Raw genomic sequence first — 11,618 nt, 5'->3', positions numbered from 1 at the left:
GTATATTTATTCAGCGGATTGTTTTGCTTTCTGATGGATTAAATTAGTTATTTGGCAGATTATTTTTCATTTTAGTAGAACTTTTACTTTTGCTAAATGGTTCGTTTTGTTTCGAAATCAAAACATTTAATTTTTATATCAACAACATTTTTTTCGGCAACATTTGCTAAGCAAATGAGTGCCTTGTTTTGATTAGCTTGTAGAAACGCTTTGAAACGCGCGTGTTCCACGTTATGATAATTCTTCCATTTTGCCAAATAATGACACGGGGTTAAGGTAAGGGTAATTAGGTAAGGGCCTTGTTTTCATTAGTTAGGCGAAAATGTTTGAAATTGCGCCAAGTGTTACACGTTATAATTATATTCCTCCCTGAAAACATCGCCAATGCCGAGGAACATCACTGCAGATTCTTTGGCTTCAAAATATTTGGCAATAAAACTAAATTGCTAAGTAGAGTTACGGCACCAGCAACACACAAGGGTCCAGTAACAGACAGTCATAAGTTTGGACTTAAACAAAAAGAATTTTAGGCGGGTAAAACTGACGTTGCTGTGGCTCATGAATACGGTGCAACCACCAAGTGTTATCAGAGTTAATTTTATGAGCCATTTGGTATTTACAAGGCAGTGATGGAAAATTATGAACAGTCACCACGAGGTTGGCTGGTGTTTCATGTTCATTTGAATTAAATAAGGCTTTAGTTCTAAAAATAAAGAACTTTTGCACATTTTGAAGAGAAAAAGGGAATTTTGTCCATTACTCATCCTTTCCTCATCCTATCTGTTACTAGGTATCATCAGATTTTTCGGTGTCTGTTACTGGTGGATTGGACTTTTTTTCGAAATTGAGCAAATAAAAATCGAATTAACTAATTCGAAGGATCCAGGAGCAGCCAAAGGTTAGATGAGATGTAGTTGCACGAGAGGAAAATTGTTTTAAAATTTCAAATACATTAAAAGGCTCAAAAAATTGAGTTAAACCAAGAGTGATGTCTTAAGCATGACTGCTACTGGTGCCGTTACCCTACCTCAGTTGTCGAAATCTTCCTCCATTCCCCAAAGCAGTGCCATATTTTAATGCTAATCGAGAGGTGCGAATGTTTCAATAATTAAGACTTAGGCACGGTTGACCAAACTTTGGACAATAATCGCTTTTTTAGCGGTAAGGCAGTACCAATAATGGTATTTTTTCCGTTAATTTACGTCATTTGGCACATTTTATATTTTTGGCGATTTCAACGTATGTATCAATGTCCTGAGATAACATATATACATATATACATATATATATATATCAACGCACAGCCGAAACCGCTGAAGCTTCAGACTTGAAATTTGGCAGGCATGTCCGCATGATTACGAAAGTAACCACTAAGAAAGGATTTTTCGAAATCTCAATTAGTTCGGGAGCAATTAATTAAAACCTCTTAATTTCTGCGAATTTAAAACCTGTCATTGAATTCAAATCCCTTATTTTCGAAGGCTTTCCTCCATTCAAATCATTATTCAGTACTTCATCTCAACTTTTGGTCGATAGCGAACTATAAATTTGATATTGTTTTTGTTTCTCACCTGGTTCTTCGATGCTTTTCTCAAGTCAAATCATAATGTTTCTGTCTATTGCTTTCATTTTTTCAAAACTAGAAACGAAGTTTTTAAGAACATCATCACAGGCGGACTATCCTTTTGAATTTAGAAGAGTGCAGTTTCCTGTTAAAGTTTGCTTTGCAATAACCATTAATAAGTCACAAGGACAGACATTAAAAGTAGCAGGGACCGATTTAAGAGAAGATTTTTTTTCACACGGCCAATGTTATGTAGCTTGCTCCAAAGTCGAGCTACAGTCGTCCATCAAGCAGCTTAATATTTTTAGCACCAGAAAAAAAAAAAACTAAAAATGTTGTATACAAAGAACTTCTTGCTTAAACATAGGTATATCAATAGAATGTGGATGGCCTGTGTTTGCAATGATAATCAATACTTTAAAAGGATCTTTAATAACAGTTGAAGATCGGTTAAGGACAAGGGGATATATATATGGAGTCCAGGGGCCCCGGGATCCTCTCAAAATTAGAAAAAATTATAGCTAATAAGTAATTATTATAGGGGATTTTCGAAACTAGTTGCACCAAGCACTGTTAACCCCTGCTAATTCCATTACCCGAGCAATGCCGGGTACGGGAATGCTAGTTGACTATAAAATTTGTAGTTGGCGTTGTTCAACAACTGTTATAGTCGTTGTTATTGCCATTCGAGTCGCCAAACCAAGTGAACTACCTTAAACGGTGAAGTACCACTTCCACATCTATTCTTTGGCGTCATAACAGTGTGACGTCTCAGTTATAGAAATCTTTCTACACAATTGAATGTCTCGTCAACTTTGGAGTTTTTTTTTTTGAGCAATCACGATTGCTTATTGTTCTCACTTGACCGTTTTTGGCGTCCGTGCCTTTTTCAGCTTGGACCAGGCCTGCAGCACCACCGTCCACCGGCGGCGGCGCGGCTGGTCCTGAGCACTGTCTCCCGGAATCCACTTTTGCTGGGCGGTGGCGTCCATGTCCCACACACACGAACGCCTACACGCACACGCACACACACGAACGCCTACACACACACACACACACACGAACGCCTACACACACACACACACGAACGCCTACACACACACACACACACGCACGTACACAACACTCACTCACACACATGCATACAGACACTTACGCACCCACGCACATGCGCCTACACAAACACACACGCTCGTGATTGCGAAAAACATAATTTGAATTCAAGATGCCAAAAATTCAAATTATTTTTTTTTTTTTTTTTTTTTTTAACACAAATCGGGTTTATTGAGTCTTCTGCGCTTTGGTACTCGCATTCAATCTATCGTTTCCAGGAATCGAGAGAACTGACAAAGTGGACTGCTTTTTTTTTTTGTAGCCAAATAAAAGATCTATCAGGTTAACTGGAAAACTTAATAGGTTAATTACATGCAATTCCATTATAGAAGGGCGCTATATAAGGCATTATTAGCATCAATTTCCATAAAACCAGAACATGTCGTCAAATGATATGATACTTCGAGAATAATGTTAGGAGAAACATTTAACATATTTTTCCAAGTCTCGCCCCCCCCCCCCCCCCCTCTCTTTATACCAATCAAGAATAGATCCAGTTTCTAGCTATTTAGGGTGTCATTACTGCAATATTTGGCCACAAATAGGGGGTTTGGGGAGCACTTACAAAACATAAATTCCCAAAACGCAATTTTATGCTGTCTTTGATCGCTTAAATGGGGGAGTCATGATCCTTATGCTCCCCTCACCTTTCTGGATGTACGCTTGTTGACAACACATTGAATATTGCTTGCAGCCCGAAACAATGCCTTGGAATTTAAAACGGAATCTGAGAATGTTGGCATCTAAAATAAGTGTAGAACTTAGCAGGAATTTTGCCAACTTTCATTGTCGACTGCCTTTTACATTTGTGCTGCATGTTTGTTAAAACTAAACAGAAAATAGGATATTGGATTATGGAGACTTCTTGGAAAAATTTCAAAGTTTTCCAAAATTTCGGTCGCTTTAGCAAGTTTTTTTTTTTTTTTTTTTGTCTCCAATGGCAGAGAACTTGACATGTAAGAAGTAACAAAAAGAGAAAAACACAGCAAGTACGAAAAAAAATACACCAAATAATTGTCTGAAGTCATTAAAAAGCATTAAGTGTTCTACTCATGGGCCAATCCATGGTTACACTCGTGACGTTCACACAACTTCAGCTGCTCATTTTTTTTTTTTTTTTTCAAAAATGTTGTTTAAGCTTTGGTGAAAACCAGGAATGATTAAGTTTACATTCACAAAAAAGCACAATTGTCGCTTAATATTTGTTTAAATTATTAGTGGAACTTGTAGAAAAATCTAGAAAATGTGTTGTTACTGGCGTGACAAAAAAAAGATTTTTCTCTTTTTTATCACGCCCGCAAAACCACACACACACACACACGCACACACACACACACGCCTACATACACTCACAGGCTTGCACACGCACACACATACAAACGCGTGCACACACACACAATCGTGATTGCGAGTAACACAATTTGCATTCAAGATGTCAAAAATGTAAGCATTCTTTTTTAAACTTTTTATTATTTCCTTTATTAATTCTTTAAATCATGACTTATAAGTGCACAAGTGCAGGAATCATAATGATCTATACATATAATAAAATAAGATGTTTGTGTGTGTGTGTGTGTGTATGTGTGTGTGTGTGTGTGTGTGTGGCGCGCATCCCGGGAAAACGGTAAGACCTAGAAAGATGAAATTTGGTATACTGGTGCAGTTTTTGCTGAAGATGTGCACCTCGGGCTTCGATTTTTGATATTTTAATTAGAAAAAAGTTATTTAATGTTTTATGCGTTTTTTTGCACTTTTTAGTACTTTTTACCTCACAGACCCCGAACCAATCGCACCACACAGATATTTTTTGTACTATAGTGTAGAAAATTTAATTTTAAATAGGATGAAGGAAAAAATTTTGAAGATAGATCAATTTTTGTATTTTTTATAAATTTTTGAAAAAACTTTTATTTCGCATTTTTTTCTGGGTTTAGTTTTTTTCGAAACCCATCCTGCAAAAAGTATTGTGCCCTCAATTCCAAAATTTTAGTTGGTAATAGTAAAAACATTCCGCCCCCTTCAGAAGAAAAAAGTTTTTAAAAATACGCAAAAGTTTTTTTTTACAATTTTTTAAATGCAGAACACGACGCGACCTGTAAGCATTGCCGGCTAAGTTCCGCACTTCCTCATCACGTGACCTAACTGAAATCGTTTGCTTTCTCTTCACTTTTTTTTTTTAACGTTCAGAGATTTCTTAGATCTTTATTTTTCCAACTTTTTTTTTTTTTTTTTCTGGACTGTTTGCTACATTTATTTTTGGTCAAATATTTTTGCGCATTTTAATTCAATAAAAGCGGTGATTTTTTTTAACTTTTGCAAGCGCTGCTTTTTGGACACTACAGGGAACATAGAGCCTTTTTTTACGTGTAATTTTAAGTAAATAAATAAAGCCCGCGGTTTTTTAGCATGATTTTTGTAGGGATTGGTGGTTGTGTTTGGTAGATAGAGAGATGATATTAAGTGGGCAAAAAATGTTTTTTTTTTTTTACATATAAAGGATTGTTAATTACTATCAGAGGTAGATATGCTTGGATCGTACAGATAGATAGATAGATAGAGAGAAAGAAAGGTGGACAAATATAGAGGTGGATACAGTAGATGGACAGTAAGAAATAGAGGAACTTCAACGGGGGATCAATAGCCCCCCCCCCCTCACACACCATGACTTTGAAAAAACAATGCTTTCACATAAAAGTGGAAATGCTTTTTGTTATTTTCCGACAAAATTTGCATGAAGAGTATGCCTTTTGTGCCTCTCCTCCCCTCCCCCCCCCAGGACGTTTTTCCAAGGTAATATCGCTGTTTTTTCTAAACATTCGATTTTGGTTTATCAGACGGACCGCATCGGGACGGGATCATTTTAGTCCCAGTCATACTTTTGCAAACTGCAGGTACCAGAGAGATACCATTTTTTGTGCTATTTTAAAAAATAAGTAAGCGCGCTTTTTTTTGCCATGATTTTCTTTTTGTTAGGGAATAAGGTTGGAGGTTAGATAAAAATAAATAGAGATAGAAATTGCCATCAAGAGGTAAATTTGCATGGATCTGGAGAATGATAAATCTACAGGTCGATAGACACCGAGAGACAGACAGGCCCGTTATTTAAAGAAAAACAACGAGGGGGGTTTCAAAGCCCCCCCCCCGCTACTACGATTTGAAAATATAATTCCTAACGACGGAACTGGAGATATATCTAGAAAATATTTTATTCAAACTACTAATGTTATAGATAGATATAGATTGATTGATACTGCCACGAAATTTATTTAAGCAGCCGCCGAAGGCGGCAACATTGGCGTAAAAAGGCGAATGATAATATTGATACATAAAGAAAAACATTGATTAATACCGTCACTAAATTGTCCAAGCAGCCGCCGAAGGCGGCAACCCTGGCGCAAAAAGGCGGACCAGCTGGTCGCCGAAGGCGACTAGTAAATAATAAAAATTTGGAAAGTAATCATCTTCCAAAAAATAATATAAATATTCATTAAAAAATTGTGTGTTGTAAAGACACCCGTTAGAAATGAAACTTTTATCTTTTCTATTTTTTACATTCTGAACTGTTACTGTTCATTCTTGAAATTAATTTGCTAAGTTTATTAAGTACGCTAGCTTTATAAGTAGGGGAATGTGGGGCAAAGTGAAATAGTTGAGATTACTTACATTTTTCAAAGTTGGAAATTTCTTTTGAAAATTACGGTACATAAAGAAGGAACAGTATATCCTCATATATATAATAGCGAATGATCGAGTAACGCTGACACCATCAACAATGAAACTCGCGCCACGGCAAGATAATTTGATAATATTTTTTGGTAACATTTGACGTGGAGGGAAATGATTCATTTTGACAGGGCTGAACTGGATCCGTTAACTTAAACTGTTTTACTGGTAATACTTCATTTTAGAAAAATAAAGAAACGTAAAAAATTTTGAAAAAAAAAAATAAATAAATAACTTGAATTCTGAAATTTTTAGTTCAAATTATGTTTTTTGCAATCACGAGTTGCGACAGAGCCCTACTCATTGGGGGCTATTGTTTCTAAAAACAGCTCCTGTCCCCCCAAGTCTACCCCTCCTCCTGGGCGGTTGCGTGTGTATAGTTGTGTGTGTGTGCAGGCGTGTGTGTATGTGTAGGCGCGCGTGCGTGCATGTGTAGCATTGTGTGTGTGCGCAGACCTGTGTGTACGCACGCAGGCGTATGTGTATGTGTGTAAAGGCTTGTGTGTATGAGCGTGTGTGTGTTCATGTGTGTGTGTGTATATGTATGAGCGCGCATGTGTGTAGGACATGGACGCCATCGACCAGGAGAAACGAATTCCAGGAGGCAGTGCTCGGAGCCGCACCTGCAGAGGCCGGTGGGCGGTGGTGCTGGTGTGCCTGGTCCAAGCTGAAAAAAGGAACCACAACATCAAGGACGGTCAAATGAAAGCAATAAGTAATCGTGATTGCTCAAAAAAAAAAAAGAACCGACTTCAAAATTGCTCTAAAAAGTGGGGGAAAAAATTCTTTAAACATTATCGATAATACTTTTAAACATAATTGTTGAAGTTGACGTAAAAACAAGAAGTAAAGTCCAGTGTAACCATGCTTCGTTCATATTTTTTTCAGAAAATCATCGAAGTTAGGAACGAAACATTTATATCGTTACTCTAATATGCTGTCATCAATGCATAATGTAGTGGTAGTGAAGAAACTGGATCTGGTTAAATTTGTAGTTGTAGTTGAGTTATGGCTGTGAAAAATTTTATCAATCATTTTTACGCCAAATTCAAAAATTATGTTTAAAGTATTATCGATGGTGTTTAAAGAATAAAATTATTTTTCACTTTTTAGAGCAATTTTAAAGTCGATTCTTTTTTTTTTTTTTTCAAGATTTTTTTTTATTTTATTCTTTTTAGTGTAAATGTATTTCAGAAACGGTAAGAAATCAGGAAACTTCATTTTATTTTTTTCACAAAAATGCTCCAAATTAAAAAAAGAAAAAACTATAAACACGCCTTAAACTTTAAGGAACACAACTCTCTGGAATTCATTTGTGTGTTAATTTAATTATAACCATTTAAATATTACGTTTTCCCTAACTACATTTCACAGCATACAAGTTGCTTGTGATGCATCTCCTTACTTAGCCCAAATCATCTGTTATTGGCACAGATGATGACGATAAAAATACTATTATAGTTGAGGCAAACGTAACCTGGTAGCATTGTGAAGGCTAAATAGATCTTAATCACTGCATTATCTCGCTTCCAAGTTAGGTTTACCCACACTATAGAGCAATGACACTGAAGAAACTTGATGCTTGCTTCAGAGAAGCATTCATTCAAAATTATCACTACAATTACTATTAATATTACTGTTGTATGGCACCAAACTTTTATAACAATGGGTTTTATCTTTAATCATTTAATGGAGAAATTGCGTGAAATTTACTGTTTTTCGATCATAACTTATTTTTCAAAGAATAAATATGGTCAAAGTAATGGGACCGAAGTTGAGCCATCCCCTATGCATTAAAAAGAGAATCATCAAAGTCGGTTCACTAGGTGGAACGCTGTGAATGAACAAAAAAAAAAAAAAAAAGATACATACGGTATGAACTGATAACTGCCTCCACTTTGAAGTCGGTTAAAAATAGTCAACAATGAACACTATCTACTGGAGTTTAGGCTTAATCAACTGGAGCTAGGGTTAAAATTGCTTCGTTCAAACGTAGAAGCAATTTTCGCTTGTCATACTATAACGGGCGATTTTCTAGTTTTATTATAAAACTTGCAGTGAAACAGTTTTTTTTTTTTTTTTGGCGCTACAAATTTATACCTCCAAAACAAGGTGAAAATTTTTCACTTGTTTTTTTCATGGGGCAAAGTGAAAAATAAAACATTTTTCTAATGACATATTTTCTATTCAATTATCAACCTATTTTTGATCAAATAAATGAGAAAATAAGAAAATGAATGCATAAATAAAATGGAAATGAAACAATAAACGAATACATAAATGCATAAATCTATACTAATATTATAAAGAGAGAGGGCGGATTTTTGTGTGTTTATATGTTCGAGGTAACCTCTGGAATCACTGCACCTATTTGAAAAATTCCTTCACTATATGAAAGGTGCTTTCTTACTGCGTAACATAGGCTATAATTCGAAAAAAATCCGATAAATAGTTCTTTTTTTATTCCAATTTAGGCCCAAATTTCACGTTAATTGCCTATTGTTGGCTATTAAAGGGGTAAAGAATTACTTGCACGTATTAATGTTATGTATCGTTGAAAAGGTTAGAATTTTCTACGCTCACAAAGAAAGATGATCATTTCACATTAGAGGGGGGAGAAAGCGTCAATTTTTTTTTATTCAACGGACTTCCATTAAATTTTTCGCACGGGTATCTCTGTGCGGGTACTGTTAGTAAGTTAATAAATGAGAAAAAAATCAGTTTATAAAATAGTGAATGAATAAGAAAATAAGCGAAGGAATAAATAAATAAAGGAATGATTAATTGGAGGAATGTAAATGAAATGTTTAATAAATGAATACGTAAGTGATTCAATAAAATATTGGAAAAGTTAATGAAATGAATTATTTCCCTTTTCCCCGCATGTACTTGATTAACTGTGCAAAGCATTTAAAATATAAATAAGCTTAATTTTAAACAAATGAATATTGCACTGAATATTAGTAAGCCGCAATAAAAATTTTAAATGTTAATAGCATGAACTTGATCGTTTAATAATAACAAAAATTATTTTTTACTTGCGACAAACTATTACAATACAAATATCATTTTTTGAAAATTGCTTGTATTATCATATTTCTTGATTTTCAGAGGTAATTTTTCTTGTCTGGAATAGATTATATGTGTTAGTACATAGTTAAAATATTGCTAGATATGTGGCGCTAAAAGCAGAGTAAATATTTCACCATTTCATTTTACACCGCTATTTCACTTTGCCCCACATTCCCCTTGTATTAGTTTTCATTGTTTTTGGCAACAATTAAAAAACAACTACGTCACTTCCGTCACATAAAAAGTTTGCCGATCAGAATTTCAAAGCCCTAGCATAAAAAGTTTCACTTCCCAAAAGTTTGGAGTTTTTACAATAACATTTGAAATGAGTAAACATGTTTCATATTCTGCAAGAAGGTGCTAGAAGAGCTACTCTACCTTTAGTTAAAGAAAAAGTTCACAAAGAACGTTTTGACGAACAGTTATTTGGCCCTCATCCAGAGCAGATGGCTGATAAGTATTTTTGTCTCGCTCCAAACAAGTGGTGAAAAAATATTTGAACCAAAATGTTTTCTGTCTTGTCAGTTATATTTCGTCCTCCACCTGCCAAAAATGCAATTCGGCGATCATTTGGTAGGTCACTATATTGTTGATAATGCTTTACATTCATGTGCATAGAAATTGCCGTTGTTTAAATGTGCCTTTACATTTCTTTTCTCTTTGAGTCATCAAAAAAGATTGCTTATTGATCTCACTTCGACCTCAAACGTCGTAAGAAGCAACCTATTTTCTTCTCGATTGGTCCGGCCTGTCACATAACCCTTTTTCTTGAATATCTTCTACGAAAAAGTATCACACAAACTTGGCTTTTATGTCGAAATACATAGGAAATTCAGTCATATTTTTTGACATAAACACGTTCAAACTCTTTCAAAAACTTGAAAGATTTTGAAAAATTAACCAATTGTCTTTTCACAAGAAAATCCGTTACATCCTACGAATTGATATAAAGAGGTAAATTTTCTCTTCAATAACTTTTCACATCAAAACCATAAAAAAATATATAATTTATAAATATATAATAAAAAAATATATAATTTTGTAATTTGAAAGAATTACAAAATTCCTTTTTTTCGATACATTCAAAAGTATAAAGAAAAGATCTTAATTTGCTGTTAGTTACATAAAAAGTAGTTAAATAATTCAATTACGCCAATGTTTCTTGCCGCTGATTGTACATTTCTTCTTGCACGTTGATTTAGAAAAAATTGACGACGAAACAAATCCAAAAGTTCAATCTCACTGTAAAAGATTCTTAATGAATGTTGGATGGGAAAACTTATCGCTAGCTTCGATAAATTGGTATCAAACCATCTTAAAAAGAAAATCATAACGACTGCATTTTGAATTAATGGTAAATGACCTAACAAAAATTCACCAATAATGACATAAACTGAATAAAAAGAGATGTTAATTAATCCTTCAAATATTTTCTTCCTACTTCGGTACTGTTTATCAAAAGTTTGAAATGAATGTTTTCATTTTAGTTTATGTGCCAAGCACCAATATCGTTCAAGTTCGTTTACCAATCTTGCAGACAAAAAGAACTTTCTTGAAATCTATTATTATTGATGAATTCAATAGAAAAATGCAATGTCCCCGCTGATATTGTCTTATTAAGTTTTAATTAGTAACTGAAATAGGAGCTATGTTCCATGGCCTTTTAGCCTATGCTATTAGCACGTACACAAAAAAGGTTGTCTCTAGGTGGCGCTACTACACAAAATATTTGAATGCTAAAAATTTAAGAAACCGTTTTTCAACGGTAATGCTACGGTTTTACTCAATTTTTAGTTACAAAATACATTAATACGTTTTAAAGTGCTTACTTTTGTTTATTAATTTTGTAACAAAAAGGAAATCAGAAATTGTAGCAATCCGCAGTTCTGCATGATCTTAACCAAGATTTCGTTTATTACACATGACCCAGCGCAGATACATTATTATGTACAAAAAAATGAGAATGCACTTTACTTCACAAAAAAAGATATTAATAGGTTAACTCCAGAGCTCGAATACGCTACCTTGCGGTGATTAACAATACTAAAGGAAAAGGTAAAACAATGCGCTCCACGTGTTTTCTTTGGGGTAAATTACAGACTTCAGATAGTTTGTTATGTAATGTATTGTTAGAAGAATAGAAAAA

Source organism: Uloborus diversus, chromosome 8, assembly GCF_026930045.1.
Source record: "Uloborus diversus isolate 005 chromosome 8, Udiv.v.3.1, whole genome shotgun sequence".
In the NCBI taxonomy this organism is placed as follows: domain Eukaryota; kingdom Metazoa; phylum Arthropoda; class Arachnida; order Araneae; family Uloboridae; genus Uloborus; species Uloborus diversus.
Note: the sequence above shows the minus strand (reverse complement) of the source record.